This window comes from Corvus cornix, chromosome 20 (genome assembly GCF_000738735.6).
Source record: "Corvus cornix cornix isolate S_Up_H32 chromosome 20, ASM73873v5, whole genome shotgun sequence".
Taxonomy (NCBI): Eukaryota; Metazoa; Chordata; class Aves; order Passeriformes; family Corvidae; genus Corvus; species Corvus cornix.
Genome location: NC_046349.1, coordinates 5,355,068 through 5,376,343, shown reverse-complemented (window position 1 = coordinate 5,376,343; position 21,276 = coordinate 5,355,068). Strand labels below are relative to the sequence as shown.

At 48.5% G+C, this 21,276-nt stretch overlaps 1 protein-coding gene across 4 annotated transcripts in view; it reads left to right on the top strand.

The window, feature by feature from the left end:
* The first annotated feature begins 995 nt into the window (after window positions 1-995).
* Window positions 996-21,276, top strand: part of ZHX3 (zinc fingers and homeoboxes 3) — a 47,053-nt gene continuing 26,772 nt past the window's right edge. Inside the window, exons 1-2 of one of the 4 annotated variants that reach the window (XM_039563177.1) lie at window positions 996-1,070; window positions 18,268-18,374. The gene's annotated coding sequence lies outside the window, so the exon portion shown is untranslated. Of the gene's footprint in view, window positions 1,071-1,638; window positions 1,735-18,267; window positions 18,375-21,276 lie in introns of those variants that run through there. The other 3 variants (XM_039563178.1, XM_039563179.1, XM_039563183.1) reach the window with 3 other exon arrangements.

Below are 21,276 nucleotides of genomic sequence, written 5' to 3'. Positions count from 1 at the left end.
CCCGGTGCCCGATCCCGGTCCCTGTCCATATCCCAGTCCCGGTGCCCGATCCCGGTCCCTGTCCATATCCCAACTCCGGTGCCCGATCCCGGTGCCCAGTCCCTGTCCCTGTCCATATCCCAGTCCCGGTGCCCGATCCCGGTCCCTGTCCATATCCCAACTCCGGTGCCCGACCCCGGTGCCCAGTCCCTGTCCCTGTCCATATCCCAGTCCCGGTGACCGATCCCGGTCCCTGTCCATATCCCAACTCCGGTGCCCGACCCCGGTGCCCAGTCCCTGTCCCTGTCCATATCCCAGTCCCGGTGACCGATCCCGGTCCCTGTCCATATCCCAACTCCGGTGCCCGACCCCGGTGCCCAGTCCCTGTCCCTGTCCATATCCCAGTCCCGGTGACCGATCCCGGTCCTGGTTCATATGCCAGCCCCGGTGCCCGGTCCCTGTCCCGGTCCATATCCCAGTCCTGGTCCCGGTCCCTGTCCATATCCCAGTCCCGGTGACCGATCCCTGTCCATATCCCAGCCCCGGTGCCCGGTCCCTGTCCCGGTCCATATCCCAGTCCCGGTGACCGATCCCGGTCCCTGTCCATATCCCAGTCCCGGTCCCGGTCCTGGTCCCTGTCCATATCCCAACTCCGGTGCCCAGTCCCTGTCCCGGTCCATGTCCCGGTCCCGATCCCGGTCCCTGTCCATATCCCAGCCCCGGTCCCGGTCCCTGTCCATATCCCAGCCCCGGTGCCCGATCCCAGTCCCGGTCCATATCCCAGTCCCGGTGCCCGATCCCGGTCCCGATCCCGGTCCCATCCCGACCCACCCGGTGTCCCCGCGCGCACGCGCGCTCCGGCCGGCTGCGGTGACGTCACGCCCCCCCCGCCCGGCGATGGAGGCCGGCTGATGCCGGTGTGTGTCGCGCCCGCCCGCCCCGCGCTCCCCCCGCCGATGCCTGGGCTCGGTGGCGCCCGCCCGCCCCGCTGCGCCGCCCGCCCCGCGCTCGGGGCCGGGGCCTCCGCCGGACCGCACCGGACCGGACCGCCCCGCACCGAGCCCCGCCGAGCCGCCACGGACCTGCCGCGGGTGAGTGCCCAGCGCGCGGCGCGGCGGGGCGGGGAGGGTCCCGCGCCCCGCGCTTCGCTGCCGCCCGCGCCCGCTGTCCCCGGTACCGCAGACCCCCGGCAGGTGCGGGGCAGCGGGACCGAGGCGGTCTCATGCCCCCCGTCCCCGTGCGGGGCGCCCACCCGAGGGTCGGGACACGTGTGGACCCCCCCCGCCCCGCCGCCGCCCCGGTGCGCCCAGCCCTGCCCTGCCGCTGGCCGGGGAGCGGCGGGGCTGCGCTGCCGTGGGCTCGCCAGCAATTAAAATTGAAATAAATCCAGTTAAAAATCCGGTCCCGCCGCTGTGGGAGCTTTGCGTGAGCACCCGGCTGCGTGGGGCGGCCCGGGACCCACCCGGCTGCGTGGGGCGGCTCGGGACCCCTCTCCCCCGGGGTGGTCTGGGTTGTTTTTCTTTTAGTCTGTGTTTTTAGAGGAAGAAAAGTGCTTTTTCCCAGCTCTCGTTAGCTGCTCGCTGCCTGGACAGCAGCGGGGCAGCAGACCCCACTCGTGTCGCAGCTGGGGGGTCGGAGGGTTGGGCACGGTGGGGGTTTTTTGGAGCCCTCGGTGTTGTGGCAGTGCCAGGTTTAAAGCGGCGGTGCTTGGGACAAACCGGGATGTGAGCAGACGGCATCTCCCAGTTCTCCCAGGTAGGAAAACTGAGCGGCCGCTAAGTGACGAGCCCGAGGCCGCACAGGAAATCTGTGGCGGAGCTGGGGCCAAACCCCAGCTTTGCCGTTCGCTGCTCTCCTTGCCTGGCTGGGGACAGTGGTTTAACCTCACGCTCTCGGGCTGCCGGGGTAAAGTCCTGCCTGGGCTATGCCGGCTCCTATCCAGGGCTCCTGCGGTGGCAGCCGGGCGTGTGGCCAGGTGCCAGCAGACCGAGGCCTCTCTGCTGCGAGAGGTGGATTTGGAGAGCAGAGATGTCCCTTTGGATGGATGTGGGTCCAAGGTGGAGAGTGGGGGTGTGCTGCTCGGGTGTCACAGTTGCTTGGCAAGCTGGCCTGTGTGAGAGTGGCCCCATCCTGCTGCTCAGAGCATGCTTTGTGCCCTCAAATCTCAGAAAATACGTTTTTTCAAAGGAGTTCTCTGCTATTCTGATTACGTGATGGGAAACTTTTAGGGGAGAGGTAGGTGATGTGCCTCGTCAGGCCATGTGACATACCTGGAAAAGCTTATATACAAGCCTTTCTTGATCTCATTTTTCCCATTTCTGCCCCACTAAAGGGCACAAACTCTGCCCAGCCATGGGCTTTTGCCATAGGGTGGCTTCAGTTGAACAGGGAGGGTTTCCCTGCTCTTCTTCCTGACCACCTACTCTGGCTGCAGTCCCCAAACAAGGATCATAGTGTCCTGAGGAACGCTTCTCCATGGATAGGAAGCCAGAAGTTTACTTCATTGTCTGGAACAGCTTATTCTAAACTAATCTCTCTTTAAGAGATGAGGAGGAAGGGAAAAACACCCAGATGCTTAGAAGCATTTTATTTACCGTAAAAGAAAACAGCAATTTAATGATAACTTCTATTAACTAGGTTGGGTCTGTGACCTTGATGTATTTTACAACATAGCTGAGAAGAGGGAGCAGACTGTTCCAGTCTGTTTATTGTTTCCTCTTAGTGCATCCCAGTAACTCGCAGCACACGGATGCCCACACAGTTCTGGAGTCCTGACCCACCTTTGGGGGTGGGAAAGAGGAGGCTGTTGGATCCGATTTGCTTCAGATACAGCCTAATCTGTAGCTGGTGTTAATTATATTGTAGATGGGTTGGGGTTTAGCATAGGTTTTTCTGACAGGGCTCAGCCTCCGCAATTCATGCTGCTGTAGAAAAGCTGTAGTAACTTGAAGCCCTGAAGTCACTCGTGGGAGCACATCCCTATCAATAAATTCCTTGTTGTAACGCCAAGTGAAACCAGCCCAGTGGGGACTGCTGGCTTTCATCGGGGAGGTGCAGGGATGGATGCAGGCAGTGCTGACAGCCTGGAGCGGGGAAGCCTGGAGCAGGTGAGCCAGGCTGGTAGTGAGAGCCATCTGGATTGTCAGAGGAGAGATTTAAACAGCAGTGTGGCTCCAGTTCTCCTTTATATATAAGTGTGTCTCCTTGCTCTGCAGGGTTTTCCTTCTATTTAGATCTCCTGTTCCTCCCCTCCAAAAATGCGGTCCCCTTGTGTATGTGAGCTTTTCCCTCCGCCTTGGTTACTATGGTGTTACTATGTAAAAACAGCTCATCTTGTAGCTCCTTGAATTATCTGCACCTTGGTTTGCAGTCCCGCCCTGGGACATGGGCCTGTGTCCATCCCTTATCCAGCCTTTCCCTGTCTGTGTGATGGGACAGCTCTGGAGGCAGCATTGTCTGCAGGGCACAGCTTTGTCTTGGTCCCACGGGACTTCCTCCAGGTTTCTGGCCACCAGGATCTTGCTGCTCTGTGCAAGGCTGTCACACAGGTGCATCTCTTGCTATTCCTGAATGTGGGAGTGTATCTGGGCAGGGATGAGCCCTGCAAGACCTGCTCAGATTCATCCCCTCCAGAGACTGAGCTGACTGCAGGCAGGGCATCAGTTCCCCCTGAAAACTGTTGGGAACGGAGACAAACAACTGGGAGTCTCTAGAAATCTGTGCATACAAAAAGCAGAAGGTGGGAGCAGACATCTCCCCCCCCATCCTGCTCAGCCCCCCCAGCTTGTGCAAGTTAACCCCCATGGGCTGGCTCGTTGCTGCCCACTTTGATGCAATAGGTCCCTGGCTTCCCATCGCTGGTATTATTATTCCTTTCTGTCTTTTCCAACTGATTTGCATGTAAAAAAGCATGAGGGAGGTTCACCCCACGGAGAGGTCCTTGGTTTGCTCACAGCTAATGTAAATTATTGCCACCCTCATCATTCTTGCAGGGGACTGGTGTCACCCTGGAATAGAGGGATTTTGTTGGGAGAGCAGGAACCCAGAGCCAGGTCCAGGTTCCCCCCACCCTGCTCATCCTAAGGGTGATTTGCCCCATGCAGGCACAGAATCGCGCTGAGTTGCCTCTTCCTTTGCATTAACTACAGAGGAGACCAGGAGGATTATGTTTGTAACTTAGGTACCTGTTCCAGGTGGAATGAGTCTAGTCCTGCTATGGAGGCTAATTTGGAGAAGATCCTGCTTACTGGTGCCTCACGGTCTTTGTGGTGAAGGTCAGCAGCCTCTCTCCCTCTAGCAGCTGTGATGGATGGCTCTTCTGCTTTATTAAGTAGGAGCGGGGTGATGTTTCTAATTATAAAGGAAAAAGTCTTGTACTTCTCCCCTCCTTTGTTTGTTTGCTTTTTCTCTCTTTTTTTTTTTTTTTTCCTCTTGACAAATGTTCTAAATAACAATGCTTAAAATGCAAATGGACTGAGCTTGGTGAAGTGACTGGGAAGGCCTGGTTGTCGAGGACTGTGGTGGAGCTCGAGGAGCTGGTGATGACACATGGCACAAGAGCAGAGCCGAGGCGATTGGGTTGTCACCAGAGCAGTCACAGCCGTGGCTCATCTCCACGTGGAGGACAGTCTCATGAGCTTCAAAGGCTTTGTGGTTTCTCTTTCACCATTCAGAGGCACAGTGTGTGAGGGTGCCCTCTCCTTGTTCTACAGGCACAATAAGGGGACATTTAACTGAACTCCCTTTTATCTGCGTGCTCTTCATTCCTTATTCCTGCTTTTTTTAAAATTAGAAATAGAAAAATTGGAGAATGAGCCTTCTAAACTGTGTGTCCAGGTGCAGTCATGGCATCTGTATGGTTCCTCCTACTGCAGGCGAGTGCTGCCCTTGCTGTTCCAGCCAGGCCCCTCATGTGTTTTAGCACTTGCTTGGGGGAAAAAATGAAACAAAATAACATGGTGTTGAGGTTGCAAAAGTTTCCATTATAGCTCCACCCAAACACTCCTGCCCAGTAATGCTCAGAAAATTCAGTCTGGGTGATGGAGCTTCCCTGCCTGCCTTGCTGTTGGGCTGCTTGGGCCTGGGGGAAGGGGAACAGCTTTTGGTTTTGTTTTGGTTTTTTTTTTCTTTTAATATGGAGATGCTTGAGAGCCATGTCAGGAATAGGGTGGGGAATGAGCTCTGGCTCCTTAATAAAAAGCCTGAGTGGCACAGGTTTAAATTGCGAGCACTCAAAAATTCACTGAGCCAGAGGCAGATGGATCAGTAGAAAGGGGGGCAAGGTCGCTCTTTGCTATTTGTGTTGGTGTTGTTTAACTCTTCTTCTCCTGAGTAAGTGCCTTGATGTTGTTTTCAGGCTGATTTTGTCCCGCTGGTGTAAAGGCATCAGTTTGCTCCTGTGGGAAGGATAAGAAGGGAGTTAGTTGCTCCTGGATCATGGCTTGGTGTGCGGGATGCCTGCAAATGCTCTGCTCTCATGCCTCAGTAAATAAAGAGGTTATCATGGAACTTATAAAAAACTTCTCTTTTGGAAATAGGTCAAGCAAATATTTATTTCCCTAAGGTGTCATGCCAGTGTTGTACAAATACTTGAATGGGTACTCACTTTATTTTTCACTGCTTTGTTTCTTCTTAAGCACATTCAGGTGGTGTGGGGACACCCATTAATAATTTTATGTAATCAGTCCTGTCCCTCTCTCCATCTGGAAGTCTGTGCATCTTCTGTGGGCTTGTGCTCTACTATTGCAGTGCTGTAAATAGGAAGCTGTGACACTTTTTTTTTTACATCCAGGTTCTTTTCAGCTGTGGGGATATTTTTTGTTCTCCAGAAGAGTTTCAGGCCACTGGTGGGTCAGCTGCCGCAATGAATTTAAAAACAAAACCCCCAGGATACAGCAAAGCTCAACAAAATGACCACACTAGTGTCTTGCTTTCCTGACCTAAAGCCTCAGCTGTGGTGTTGCTGGTGTCCCTTTGGAAAGCAATGCCTGGGTTATCCCACAGATGGAAAGTGCAATTACTGCCAAAAGCTTGTGCCCTGCTGTCTGGTGGAGCTCCTGTCTTCCCCAAATAATCAGGGATCAGTTGGTGTCTGTCTTTAAAGAGGGATTGAAACTTCTTGTCTGTTCTTAAAATGGTAAAAATGAAGAGTTTAATTAAGAGGACCAAAATTAGGCTTGAAGTCTTGGATACTTGATCTTGCAGCTCTTCATCTCCAGATGTCCTCAGTTAGGAGTAGCAAGGGCCTGTGCTGGAGTGCACTGGAGTACTTGGAGTACACTTTGTGTAAGAGGATGTTTGAGATGGGGTTGTCTTGGATGCTTTTTGATGTGTAGCATATTTAACGAACTGAAGTCTTGGGTCTCTGTGTGAAGGATCCAGATGTATTCCTAGCTCCTCGTGCTTGTACTCAGGGCAGGCTGCAGTGGCTGGAGACCTTCCTGGTGGCTCAAGGTCCTGCCTTGGGGCATGAGTAGCACAAGGATCATTCCAGCTTCCAGTGATAGAAAGCACTGGGCTTTCTCTTACAGCCTGCAGCCTCCAGGCTCTGGTCAGCCTTGCAGACCAGCACCTTGAGCAGGTGGCTTTGGAGGCCTCAAAGGGTTGAATGTGATGTCATTTTTCATAGCCCTGGTAAGACAGGTGTTTACACTTTGCATTGAAGGTTAATTGGCTCTTACATAGGTTCCTGGGTGTGGGGTGGCCCTTAGAGACAGATCACCCTGACACCTGTGCCGGAGGCTGTGCAAGCCTGGTGTGTGTTGGGCTTTGATTTGTTAAACAGGACGTAAAAACAGGCTCCCCTTCTCAAATGTATCCTGTTCTTTCTTTGCTATGAATCATTTCCACATCACAAAATATTTAAGAGAAGGGGAGTGTCTCTGTTTCATAGAGGCAGAGCTGATTGAAACCCAAAAATCCAAGCGCAGAACCCCTCAGCTGTGCTGGCACAGGGGAGACAGGCTGTGAGCAAGCAAATGATGTGAATATTTCATTTAGATCATAATCCACCTGTTGGGCTTTGCTCCCCCAGCCCTGCAAGCCCTGGGAAGTGTAGCAGATGTTTTAAATGGCAGCCAGCACTCCCTGCTCCAGTGTCTGGCATCTCCATGTTGCTTTACAGGCAGGAAAGACGGAGACTGAGGATGATGTAGCAACTGCTGCAGGTTTGCAGGTCCTTTGTTTTTAGTTGTTTTCCCTCTGTTGTTGTGTCTGTCTCAGTGATGTGGTGTTGTCCTGCTCTCCCAGTCTGTGCTGAGCTGTGCTTGTTCTCCCATGTACCAGCATAATTTCTGGAGGTTGGAAGTTTGGCCCTGGGAACGCAGTAGTGCTTGTTAGAGCACTAGAAATGAAGGTGCTTTGGAGGAGGTATCTGGAGGTGTGCTGGGGGTTAATTTTGCAGTACCCCTCTCCTGTGAGCCGTCACTGTGTGTCCACCTGCTCCTAACCCTTTTCCAAGCTCTTTTTGCTACTTTATGCTATCCTAATTTTCCTGGCATCCTTCTCTTGCTTTGTCAGTTTTTTAGATGTGGGTTTTCAATCTTATTTTCTGCTGTGGTGTCACCTGTGTGTTTCCCTTTGGTGTTGCAGGACATTGCTTTTCTTGTTTCCTTCAGGGTAGGTCTCAGAGCAGCTTGTGGGTGCCCAGCAGTTTGTGGCAAGCAGGAGATTGGAGTGTTTAAAGGAATTTTAAAGGCTTTGTGCTCCTACTTTGATCTTCTCTGGCACCTAGGATAGGTTTTGATTGGGTTTTTTTGGGGTTTCTTTTTTTTGATTGTGGTTTTCAAGGGGATGGTTGGAACAGAGAGGGTGGGGGTGAGAACCAGTCCTTGCTTTGAGGGGTAACCACAAATAAACAGTGCTGCAAGGCAAACACTACATCCCTTGTGTGCTCAAAGCACTGCTGTTGACAGTATTGTTGTGCCTGTCCAGGTGAAATGAGGTGGTAAATAGTGTTTGAGATTCAGTAGTGAAATAAGGCGTCTCTCTGCTGAGTATCTCTGAAGAAAGGGTTTCCATAAGGAAGACCTGATGGCAGAATAAAGTGGTCCTTGCTGCTGGATGTTGTGGGCTGGTGTTGCTCTGTCCCTTGCGCTCTTCTGGTGTGAGGATGAAGCCATCCCAGTCTGCCAGAGCTGCTCATGGGGCAGGGAACACCGTTCTTGCCTCTGCACAGGTGTTTTGGCATCGCTGGAGACTTGGCCTTGGAAATGGGGGCTCATTTCCCACACGTGGGGAGGTTTCCCTCCTTAATTGCAAATGTCAGCCAAGTGGAAAAGGGTATGGTTGGTGTGAGGCAGTGGATATGGGGGAGAACAGCAGAGGTGTTGATGAACATGGGAGGGTTGCATTGCCTTCCCAAAATATCTGCTCTGTGGATTTCATTTCTGCTCCACTCCTTAATGCTGGGAAACACTGCCCTGGGCATCTGCTCTGCTGGGGCTGAGTTTTTCAGGGTATTGTAGTCATGAGGCCGGGAAGAAAATGGAAAAAAACCCCAACATGTTGAATGTAAAATGTCATTGATTTCTTTCTCTATTTTTTTGTATTTTTCTTCTAATTTAATAAATTCCCTACTGTGTTGTAAATTCCAAATGTGAATGGGAAATAATCTCACCAGTACAATAATTAGCATGTAACCAGCAGATGAAGAAAACCCAAACTGCTGAGCTGATTGGTGAATGCTGACTGTTTTCCGAATTAATTTCAATAATCACATCTCCCATTAAAAAGAAGATGGGGCGGGGAGGAAGTCTTAAATTTTTGTCAAGCTCAATGTAGCGAAAAATGGTATGTGCAGTGTAGCTGTTCTGCATGTGATTAGAAAAAAGAACTGAGGGAGATTCTTGGAACTGAATTAGCAACAAAGTATTGCTAATTCTGCAACTGAGAAGCTCAATTTCACCTGCTTTTTTTGGGAAGAGAAATAGAATTGTAAGTTAAATAGCCATAATTTTATGTAGGTGTCTAACAGTAAATAGTCTACTGAAAGAGGAAAGCATTCCCTCGCAGTCGTGCTTTGCTGCAAGATGCAAAAACAAGTCCACTGGAGACCATTAGTAGTGAAATATGTTTACTGTGCATCCATCCAGCTCCCAAATATTTTGTTGTTGTGCTTTGAAGGGAGAGATGAAAATTGGTGTTTGGGAAGGGGTGATTTCAGACCATCCAGGAGCTGCACACCCTCTTGGCACAGGGATCTGCAGCCCTGCCCTGCTCTGCCTTCCTCTCCTGCTCTTTTTTTAAGCTGGTTCTGCCCCAAAGGTGGGTGGTATTTGGAGAAGGGAGAAATCCACTCTCAGCCTTGGTACCTCCATGGTGTCACATCCAGACAGCACCAGGAAAGGTCACCTCTGCAGAGCTGTACCTGGCAGCTGGTCTAATTACGCACCTGAATTCACAGTCAGGATTAGCAGGGATGATTTTATCTCCTAATGATATTTTTCCCCTCATGGCCATGACCACCTCACCCTCAGGGCTTATTTTCCAACAGCAAAGCAGAGGTGATGCTGCTACCAGCTGTTGGACCAGAGCATCACTTCAGAGATGCTTTTTCATTCCAGTTTACACTCAATTTTAGGAACATTTGCGAAGTTGTGATAGAGCTTGGTGCTTGTATGCTGAAAATTTTTCACTTAGAAGTGCAGGGATGGTCTGCTGAAACCCTGGGCATACAAGAGGTGGGTCCACGCTGTGCTGCAGTGTGAGAAATCCTGGAGTGTGTGCTGGAGCCACCTTTTAATTAATGCAAAATGCTCACTCTGACATGAAGCTGCTGATCCCATGTGCTCCCTGTTTTCAGTGTGGGGAATGACACCTGCCCAGAGGCACCTGTAGTGTGACAGCCAGCAGGGAGACCGGGCCCCAGAGAGCATCTCTGGTGTGTGGCACTCGGGTCCTCTCCCTCCCAAAGCCTCAGGATACGGTGGCATATGACAATATTGTCATATATTATTTAAAAAACAATTTGAAAAAGCCAGGACAGCCCAAATGCTTTGACACAAAATTTGTTATTTTATCAATTCGAGCCTGGTGCACTGTGGGAAGGTCTGCAAGTGGATCACTCTGGGATTTTCTTTGCATGTTTTCCTAATGTTAGAGACAGTCTCAAAGAAGTACCACATTGTTTCATTTCCTCTCCACGCTTGATGTTTTTTTTAAAAAATAAAAGCTAATGTCAACAACCCTACAATAACCAGTGAGTGAATATGCACGTTCTGCACCCAGTTAGTGGCTTTTTTTGGTGATAAGCAAGATTTAACTGGCAATCATGTTACGAGCGATGGATAAAAATGTATGTTTTAAACCACCTCACTGATGGCTTTTTCTTTTTGCCTTTTTAAAATGCCATTAATCAAGTTAGAGACTGAAAAAAAACCAAAGCAGAGACTGAGAAAAGTCATCTGAGGTGAATAAACAAGTTGGCTTTTTTTGTTTAATGAAAGCCCAAAGAATGGCCCACTGCCACTGTATATGTTAAGAGTACCTTAAATCCAGAGTGTCCTTCAGTGCTGACAGGCATCCCAAACACCTTTTGTAATAAACCTCTAATTATAGCTTAGTGACTTTGTAGGTTCCCTGAATCAGCTTGGGAATATGACACTGAAATCAGGGAGAATATTTATATTTCATGTGACTTATGGGTGAACCAGATTTAGAGCTGGACTTGGTGATTGTGGTACAGAATGATGTGTTTATGGTGTGTTAGAGAGTTGTGCTTGCTGCTTCACGATACAATTTTGGGGTTAAACTCTGAGTTTTGGGAAATACTTCCTGAATGCAGCAGGGTGGATTCCCAAATCCAGACCCCAGCTGAGCTGGTTGGAAAAGGGTTCGGCTGGTGGCCAGCGCCTGCAGCCCATCGCTACCTCCTGATGTCTGGCTCTTGGGGCTCTTGGGTTAAAGCCCAGCACTCAGAACCAGGGACTTCAGTGAAAATCTCAGCTTCTTAAAGGGAAACAAAACCTCCAGGGCTTTGTGGTTATGGAGAAAAGCTGGAAAATGGGAATTCTTGGGCAGAGAGTGGTAGGGAGATGCATTAGCCTGATTGTTTCCCAGTATCCCAGACTGGGAGCAGTGCCATGGGGTCCTGGACTTGACTTCTGGCTTTAGAAGTTGGCATGGCAGACACTGCTAGGTTGATTCTTTTCTCCTCTGTTTATTTGTTTCTTCCCTCCTTCATTTTAATACTGTCTCCTGGGAGATTCCAGCTGAAGTCTATTAATTGCTGAGATGTTTCTTTTCCCCCATGTCATGGATGCTGGGTCCAGTTTGGCTGTGGGTTGTTTCTGGCACGAAGGGAGGAGCAGCAGGACAGCAGAGCTGTGCTTGTGTTGGGTGTGTGTTTGTGTGTCCTGCAGAGGTGCCCCATAGGTGTTGCACACTCGTATTTGGGCTCAGCCACACTCTGTGCCACCGAGGCTCATCCTCCATCAGGAGCTCTGTGTCCCCCCCAGACTTCGATGGAGCTTGCTGAGTCAGCGTGGGATTTTATTTCAATTTATATTTCTCTTGCAAGCTTAAGTTGGAGGTTTGTGAGGTGGCTAATCTGATGCTAAGGGATAACTTTGAACAGCTTTCTGTTGGTCCAGAAACTCTTGGAGTGGTCTGGTAAGTTCCCCCCAAAAGGTAGTCACCAGTGGGGCACTGCAAAATCCTAAGGATGGATCAAATCAAGTGATAATTCATCAAAGGTTCCTTCTGCTTGGCCATCAGTCCATGAAAATCTGGATGACTTTGCCCTCCTGCTTGAGAATTTTTCTCCAGAATTGTGTCTAGACACTTGTCTTTTTTTTCCCCATCCTGATCAAATCTGAGGTCCTCATGACCCCAGGAGATGAGGCTTCTCTTTATGCTGATGTTCCCTGCAAGGGCATCTTTTCTCTCTCCAAGTATTTTGGAGCTTGTGATAAAATTGCAAGGCTTTGGCAGTGCCCATTTGGGTGCTATCTGTGTGCCAAACCCTGCTGAATACATCTTTTATCACAGATTTGTAACAGTAGCTGTTGGAGGGGAGCTTCACGGGAGAAGTGCTTTCAGAAGAATGCTTTTGTAAGGGAATACTGTCCTGAAAAGAAAAGAAAAAAAAAGACCTTGCAGGCAAAAATAACCAAAACCAAGCCCAACCATTTTCATGTGTTCATGTTGTAAAATTTGCTCATTAATTTGGGTGAATCAGGTTTGCTTCCATTTCTAGACAATTTTGTCTGTCCTCTTTGTACAAACAAGCACTGTTATGCCCCAGGCATTTTTTAGGGAAGAAAAAAAAAAAAAAAAAAAAAAGACATTTAGGTTCAGCTAAGAAATGCCAGAATCCTTGTTTTGTGTAACTCCCCAGGCTGAGGCCCAGCCAGGTCCCTGCAGGAGCTGGGATTGGGACCCAGCTGGCACTTTGCTCAGACTGGCCTCGTTCGTGGTGTGGAGTGCAAACTCAGAAGATGGGGCTGCTCATCTGGTCCATCTTAATAGGAGAATTTAAGGAGAAGAAAAGGCAGGAGGGTTTCTGAGCAGTAGATGGAGCAGCGCTGGAGGATGTGCAGCCTCTGGGACAGGGCTCTGGTGTGCTCAGCTCTTGTCTCTGCTCGGGATCTCACTGATGGTCCCTTTGTGGCCACTGCTGCGCTGAGCTGTGTCCAGTCTCTGCAAGAGCCTGGTATTTCTCAATGGCAGAAACATAAAGCTTGTCCTCCCACATGTTTGCCTCACAATTATCAGTGCTTTTCCTGGAATAAAAGGATTTTTCGTGGGAAAACTTGCTTTAAAATCACACTAGTGTCTGAAAGTGTTCTGGCTGCTGAGCATCCCCACTCCAAGGAGGGGGAACATGGCACTGTGCTCCATTTTTGGTTTGGATCATCATACATTGTTCTTAAGTAGCCATTTATTCTCCTTTTCATCTCTCTGGCACAGGAGCAAGAGAATAAAACATTAAAAGAGGAATGTGATTATAATCCTGTAAAAACTGTCAGAGGAATTTGGCAGTGGTTGCAGCCTGTGAGTGTAATACATAATATTATATTCATTTTTAAAAATTATGAGATTTCAAGCTGACAGTTTAAATGACAAGTCACCTTAAAAAGATATTATGGACAGTGTAAAGACTGTCAGTGTGGTTTTTTCTTTGCTAACTGTGGAGTTTTCAAGGCTTGTGCACCCAAAAAAAAAAAAAAGGAACCTTTGGCTTTTGGCAGGCTGCATGTGGAAGCTGAAAGCAATGAGGTCGCTTGTATTAATAATTTGTATTATAATAGCATTGTCACTGCTGGCTCCCAGGCTTTTTTAATCCCTGAGTTAATGGCAGGGCTGCCTGTCAAAGGGAACTTTTTGCTGGAAAAAACTTATTTTTGCTTTTGTTGTCTCTTTGCTCCCACAAAACTGTGTGTGAATGGCACCAGTAATGGCAGCTGGGAGAGGCTGGAGGTAGGGGCAGAGGAACTGTTCAGCCATGTTATTGAATGTATTGACAGTTTAAATATGGTATTCAGCATGGAAAGCAGATCCATGGGGACTGACAGAGTTCCCCATCCCAAAATATCCCAGCTCACAGCAGGAGCTGAAGCTAAAGATGCCAAAACCTCCAGGCAGTGCAGGAACGGAGCCGCAGCTTCCCATGTCCTGCTGTAGGCCTGGGATTTTTGGATGAAAGGGAAACCAGTGCTCGTCTGTTTCCTTGCACTGGATAATCACACGGATGATCAGAGCCCCATCAGGCCATGAATGAAACATTGAACAAAGTCATGATTTCTGCTCTCAAATAATAGATAGTTGCATTTAGCTCTTTGTGTCCTCTGTGGTCCTCAGAGCATCCTTTGGGCAGTGAGATGAAAATGCTAGGAGTGGGAGTCCGTTGTTTCCTTTTCTTGGATGAGAAGCTGACTATCATTTGCTAACTTTTAATGCTTCATGTTGTATGTACCTGTTCGGTTGTTTTCAAATCCAACCTGAATAGCATTTGAAATTTTTAGAACTCTGCAATAGGAATTTTTAGCGTCATGGGAATATTCCATAATTCCTTCTCTTTGCAATGGAAAAAATTATTCCCGGTAGACCTGGATTGGACCATGGTCTGCTTGTAAATTCTTGGAGGTTGGGCATAAAACTCAGCTGAAAATAAACATCAGCATCGGGAATAGTATAGTGCAGAAGGATGGGGGAAAGTGTCCTCTTCTGGCTTTGGGAGGAGAGGGGAAAAGAGTTTGGCTGGAGGAGATCCAGAGAGGTGTAAGGAGATTGACTGGAAGTCTAGAAATCCCTGGGCTGAATAAACCTGAGCTGTTTGGCTCTAGATGGGAGAAGAGCAAGGCAGGAAATATATCTTCAGGTGCCTAAAAGGGAATGTGATGGTTGCTCTCTGTGTACACAGTGGGAAGAGCAAGAGGTCATGGTCCTAAAATTGTAGAGAAAAAAGTTCAGATTAAATACTGGGCAAAATCAGGGCAGTACTTTCCCTGAAAGTAACAACAGGATTTGATGGTCTGAAGAGCTTGTGGAGCATCAGTTGTTGGAGGTTAAAATGGCTTGGAAATCTCTTTCTGATATTTCTTGATGGTCACTGTTGCATGAGGAAGATGCAGTTTATTCCCCTGCAGTGGGAATTGTCTCACTGCTGTCCTGTGCTCCCTTCATACAATGCTGGCCTGGAGTGGTGAGACTGGAGAGGGTTGGTTTTGGTCTAAAATAAGCAAGAGAAGAGAAATGATGTTCTGTGGCTTAAATTTTCAGGCACTTAGGAAGATTGAAGTGACTAAACATAATGTAAGTTTGCATGCCTCCCTCCAAAAGCAGATGTTGCCTAGAAATATTTTATGCTCTTTGGTTCTGAAATTGAATGTTATGGACATTAAACTGTACGACTTGCCTGTCTCAATGGTGCAGCTTTTCCAGGATGCTGGTTCACTTGAGTGGAAGAGACAGAGAGGGGAGTGAATGATGTTGCCTTTAGTACAGCTATTTCTCTTTAAAGAAATTTCAGCGAAGTTAAGTTCCCAGCTCTGTAAATACTGGAGAAATAGAAACAGCCACTTTAGAGATCCTGAATGGTAACTTGTCAGTCCTTTAATTGTTCCTTGGGAATGGTAATTTTTAAAATCAGTGTTCCACAAGCAGCAGAGGCTGCAGGGCCGGACAGTCTCTGCTGGGCAGTGTCAGAAGGTCCCACATGTCTGAGAAGTTTCCTTCAGGTCCATGTGGACACCTCAGGAAGGTGCCCATCTCTGCCAAAGCTGGGGTCTTGCAAAGTGCCATCACAGCTCAGCTATTTCCTAGTTCTGGGAACAGCAAGAAGAGGTTAATCATTCTTCAAAGCATCCCCTTTGGAGACTGGTGGGCAGGGGAATTTTTTTTGTCTTCTTCTGTATCATTTTGTTCTTCCTCAGCCCAGCCTCTGTTGGGACAGAGAGGTGGGCTTGGAGACTGCTGTGTCTGCTTGTGTGAGTCTCAGGTTGAACCAGACTTTGCTCTGCAAGGAGGCTTTAATCTGGCACAGCCTAGTTCCCTTTTCAGCCACATAAAAAAAAAAAATCCCAAAAGAGAGCAAGAAGATCTGTTAAAATCCCAAAAGGGAGCTGACAGCTGTTAAAAAATATATAAATCTGAGGTGGGGTTGTCAGGTAAAACAGAATAATCTCTATTTTTGAGCCTTTGCAGTGGATTTGATTTTGAAACGTTCAGACCCTCAGTGGATCTCACACAGGGGTGCTGCTGGGAGGCTGGTGTTTCTCTCTCCCTTTTCATGAGCCCACTGTACAGCTGGTTCAGACATTGCAGTGTTAACCCTCTAGGTATAGGAGGATGCTTACTCTGTGTGTTGAATTTGGGGAAGATATTCTCCATTCTGGAACTGTTTGCAGGTTTTGAGCTGCTCAGTCAAGCCTTAGGAAGCTGTAAGGACAGCAGTGGGATGGTAATGATGGCTGTGGTTCTGGCAGACAGTGCGAATAACTGAGACAGAAGGACCTCAGTGTATCTTGGCTGTTGGATGCTGGGATTTTAATATCTGAAAGAAGTTAGGGAAAAAAGCATGCCTTGGTTGTCCTTGTTGCTGTTCCAGTTTCAATGATAAGCAGCTGAGCTGTTTGCATGTTCTGCTCTGAGGAAACCCCAGTCCCTGCCCCCTCGCCCCAGCTCTCTCTGTGTTATTCTTCTTGAAGCAGCAATTCCAGGGAATTCAAGGAGGAGCTGCCAGGATAATCATGGCTCATGGTGCCAAATTTTCAGGGGCTTTACTCCATATTTCAGAACAAGGTTTTGGGAGACTCAGATTTATCTCTGCCTCCAGCTTAAGTTTCTATTTAAGCCATCTTTAATTTCTAGAAGCGCGAAGCTGTTCTGACTGCTGTGATCGAGGTCACTCTTTAGTTTAGGTACTCCAAGGAATGCAAAATCTTGTTTCTTAAAGTCTTGGGCATATGCTGAATCCCTAAAGGAGTGTGTGAATGATATTAAATGTACCGTGGCAGAGGGAGAGGGGCAGCAGTGTTGCAGCAGGAGGAATGGCAGATAAGCAGTGGGGCCATGCTGTTATCGCTCTGTTTGGGAGGTGCTGGGGTTGTGCAAGTCAATATAGGACATTGACACAAATTGCTGGAATAAAAACCCACTCCATCAGCAGTCTACTATTTGTTTCTTATTATATGTTAAATTTTTTCTGGCGTAGCAGAGTTTGTCACCTGTTATGTCAAGGTCTCGGCATTCAGCGCTGGGATCTTTCCAAGTGTGCTGAAACCTAATTGGTTAGGGATAAGCCTTCCCTTCATTTTAGGGGAGGAAAAAAAGAAAAGCAAGGAAAAAAGAAAAAGCTGTGGCATCTAGCAGGCATTTAAAGCATTTTTTCTTGTTCTCTCAACTCTTGTGATTTGCCAGACTTAGGCCTCCTGATTTTTTTACCCCCCTGGTTCTGGGATTGCTTTGCTTTTCCTGTGAATTAAACTGGGAAAATAACATACAGCAAATAACATAAAGCAGCCAGCACTGAGGGTCTGGGGAAAGCTTTCTCCAAGCATGACTCTGCAGCAGGCAGCATCGAGACACCTGAGTGCTTGGAGAGGAAAAACCTTTGTGTCCTTCTACCCTTGTCCAATTGCTTTGCCTTTTTTTAAGTTACTCTCTTTTCTTTTTAAATGCTGCTAAGTTTGGTCTGTGCAATTACAGCCAGAGGGGAAATTTCTTTTCTCCAGGATTCTGGATGGGTTTGGGGAGCCCTTTCCTGGGTTGTAATGCATCCGTGCCAGTTATTTGGTGAAATCTCTCTGTGCCACTTACTTATTTAATCCAAGTTGTGTGCAAAGCGTATGGTCAGCAGGATCCAACTTGAGAAGCAGATCAGTGGGGCTCTGGCAGGGAACTTTAGGGACTGGAGCTGGCTGAAGCACAGGGACACTTCACAAAATCATAGACTCACAGAATGGTTTGGATTGGAAGGGACCTTAAAGATCCTGTAGTTCCAGCCCTCCTGCCATTGGGCAGGGAATACCTGGGACATGCTGCTGGGAGAGGAGGGCCTGTCACTGCCCATGCTCGTGCAGGAGCAACAAACAGGTGTAAATTTTCCTTTACTTGGGTAATCACAACCTAATTTTCCTGTTTTTCATCCTCATTACAAGCTCTGGCTCACCTTTTTCCAGGGTGACTCTTTGTTTTTCAATATGCTGTTTTCTCCCCTGGTCTGAGCTTAATCCCAGAAATCCACTTGGCTGGTTATTGCTTTAGACAGTAAAATTTAGAAATTAGGGAATACATGGAGCTGGCTCTGCTGCTTCTCCAGCAGTAATGGAGCAGGTATTGGATGCCAGTGGGGGAAAATGAAGGGGAGAAAAGAAGGCCACAGCTACGAGCAGAGCTGCAGGTTATATTTAGCTGCTGCTGTGGTGGTGGCAGTCAGGGTGCTGTGGTGGCTGCTCTAAATATGTTCTGGCCAGTTGAGGTTTCCAGCCCTGTAATGGATCAGGTCCATAGAGAGCCAGGCAGCAGCGTCACTGGTTTCCAGAACACTGCAGCTGGGATTTGCTTTCACTGGGTTGAGGGCTTGGTGATTAGTTCAGCAAACTTGGTTAACTTCTGATAAATAATGTCTTTACTAATTGAGAGGGGGAAAAAGCCCCAAAGGTGGGTGTTTGGGGTGCTTCAGCAGGGATGTACTGTGGAAGCATGGCAGGGTGGGACAGCATGAGCTGGGAGACACCTCAAACTGATCAGTGTTTTATTTTTGCTTTTAGCCTTTGCTAACCAAGGGCTGTGCCTTCTCCTGCAGGGGTGCAGCAGTAATTTTTGGTCTAATGTCTTCTCTTCCAGCCCTGAATCCTGGTGCAGCTGGAGCAACTGTGAGCACTTTAAAGATGTGGGTGAGCATGGAGGAGGGGCAGGAGAACGACAGGCTCAGGTCATGGTCCCTCGTGCAGGTAGGACACTGCTGGCACCTCCGGCGCTGTGAGTGATGGGGACCTTTCTGTCCTGTGCAGGCTGGACAGGGAAATGTGCTGTATTCCAGTGTATCCCAGGGATCTCTGTGCAGGCTGGTGGAGCCTGATGGCTGAAGGAAATGATTGTGGAGTGGTTGGCTCTGTTGCTTTGAGAACAGGGTCAGATCAAGCTTGGCTTATGGTTCCAGGTGTCCCTGAGAAGGGGGCAATTGGTTCTTTTTCTTTTTTTTTTTTCTTTTGGACATCACTCCTTGAACAAAACAGAGTTCAGATAGCCTGTATGTTTGTACTTTTCTCCTGGCTGGGGCTCCTCTGTGTGCTAGTTGCTGATTTACTTTATTTCCATGTAACTTAATAAATACCCATCTGTCCCATGGTGTGGATGAGGGGTCAGGAGAGCGATGCTTTTTCTCTTTGGCTTCTGTGGATGGAAGAAGTGTGCTTGGAAATAACACTCCACTTTTCCATTACACTGTTCCAGACTTTTGAAGAAGAAATTGGGTCTCATAGCAGAGCCAAGCCATTTTATTTGTACAAAAAGTAAGCTCCATGGCTGAACATTAGTGAGCTGAGTGGCAGGGAATTTGTTCACCCAGTTCATGGCTGTGTGATAAATGACAATGTCCCCACGGAAATGGGGATTTTCAAACCCTAGAGTTGTTTCTACCCAGCTTGTGCCGCATCTGGAGACTGCTTGTTTCTAGACTTTATTAAATAATCAGTGTTGGGAGTACAGTGACTGGACTGATGCTGTTTGCTGCCACTTTCCTGACACACTTCCAGTTCTGCAGCCTGTTAAACTGGTAGGAATAAACTAAGGCACCCTGCTGAAGCATGTCATGTGCTGGGATCCACGTGCACCCTCAGCCCCCTGAGAGCTGTCCTCCTTGAAGTTCCCTCCATTAATTGCATCTACGTGGGTCCTCAATACCTTATGGCAGTAATTGTGCAAATGCAGGGAGCACTGTGGCTCTCACTGTCTGGCTGTTACGAACAGAGAGAATTTTGTAGGAGGAAGAGGGTGAAGGTTTTGTAGCTTCGCTCTGCCTTTGTAAACAGAGTCAGGGCCTCTTAGGAGGGAAAGCAGGGAGAAGGGAATTAAATTTTACATCCCTTGGTATCTGCCATGGAAAGACAGCAATAATGGATGTGGATGGTTTGTGTGGAAGGTCTCTGGGCAAATAAGAAGGATTCCTTTGTGTTCCATCTGCAGAAAAGGATGTTGTTCGTTACTGAAGGGCCAGCACCCAGAGATGGATTGTGGCCTTGTAGCAAAGTGTGCCATCCTCCCTGCAAGCTCACGGTCCTGTGCTGGCCCATGAAGGCTTTTCAGTATCTTCTGAGGGAGCTTTAAGAACCAAACTGAGGATCCCTGCTCCAGAACTTGGCCCCTTTCTCTCTGCTCCTCCTTTTCCCCCACCCTGCTGTGGTGTCCTCTCCCTCCAATTCATTTGTTTTTAAAACGATTGTGCCATTGTGTGCATCAATACACGCATGGCCTCTCTTGTTTTTCTCTTGGCCTGAAAGTGCAAAGCAAATCTGTTTATGGTTTTGGTGAGCTAATTCTTCCCCACCCTAGATTTTTAAATAGACTCTTTCTTTACCAAGCTTACAGAGCTTGCAGGATGTATTGGAGTAATGGGAAAAATATGTTGTGTGTTAACCTTCCCTTTTTGTAAAACTTTATTTACAAGACCCTATTCCTAGCAGTGCATCTGGGAGGTGAATATCTGGATGCTGGAGGAAGTAGAAGGCTTTGAAATAGCAAAATGGGAGTTTAATGCATTCAGGGAGGAAATGTTTTGAGTTTTCCATGTTCAGCGCTTGCATTGTGGGAGCAAGGTCTAGTGAGCTGTGCTCAGTTGTCCCTTTAATTATTTATCTTCTCCTGCAAATCTCAGTTTCTGGGCCTGGCTGTTCCCTGGGCTGTTTGTTACCTTCAAACTGGCTCTTCCAAGGCAGCTGCTGACCCAGACCTTGCAGCTGAAGGTAAGAGCAGCAAGGAATGCTCTTGCCCTGTAAATAGTGCCTTGGATTAAGGGCTTGGTATGTTACTAGTGTGTTGGAAATGTTATTTTTGCCTCTTGATTTCATCCTTCCTGCGAATCAATCTCAGACCTGTCTGTTTAGGTTAACAGCCTTCTCTGCATCCTTGTGGAGGTTGCAGAGCTCCCTGTGCGGCGTTTTCACCAGGGTGTTCTGGCTGCTGGAGGCAGAGCTCAGCTCTGCTGTGGGAGCACTGAAGAAGCCCCAGGGACACCCCCTGTCCATGCTGCCTGGCTGCTGGCTTGCTTCCCAGCCCTTGTGCTGGATCTCTCCTGTAGCCTGACCTGCCACGGCACCTCCTTACCTCCAACCTGGCTGTGAGTTATTTCCAGTGAAAGCTGTGAGCTGCCTGTGGCTGGCCACGAGGCTGGAGCTCTCTGGAGATGTGGGGCTTTGTGCAGCCTGGTGTAGTGGATGGTGTCCCTGCCCGTGGCAGCAGGGCTGGACTAGATGATCTTTAAGGTCCCTTCCAAAGCAAACCATTCTGTGATTCTATGGCCATTACATGTGCAAATGCACTGCTCCAGCCCCCGCTCTGTAGGGCTTGGCTGAGGCCTCTGGGTACTCCTGTAACATAAATAAGCAGGAGTAGGATTTCAAAGCAAGCAAATTTTTGACATAGTTGATGTCATGCCTCTTCAGCCCTGTGTTTAGGGCCCAAGGATCTGGAGGCCCACAGCTGCTAGTTTGGTCTTGTTGCTAACAACCCTCTGGAGGTGTTTCTGCTGAGCTGGTTCTTGCAGAGGGCTGAGGGGTTCACCCTCATCTGATGCTGTTAGGGAAAACAGGACCCGTGGGAAAAATGTGGTGCTTTCACAAAACTGGGTGCCCTGCA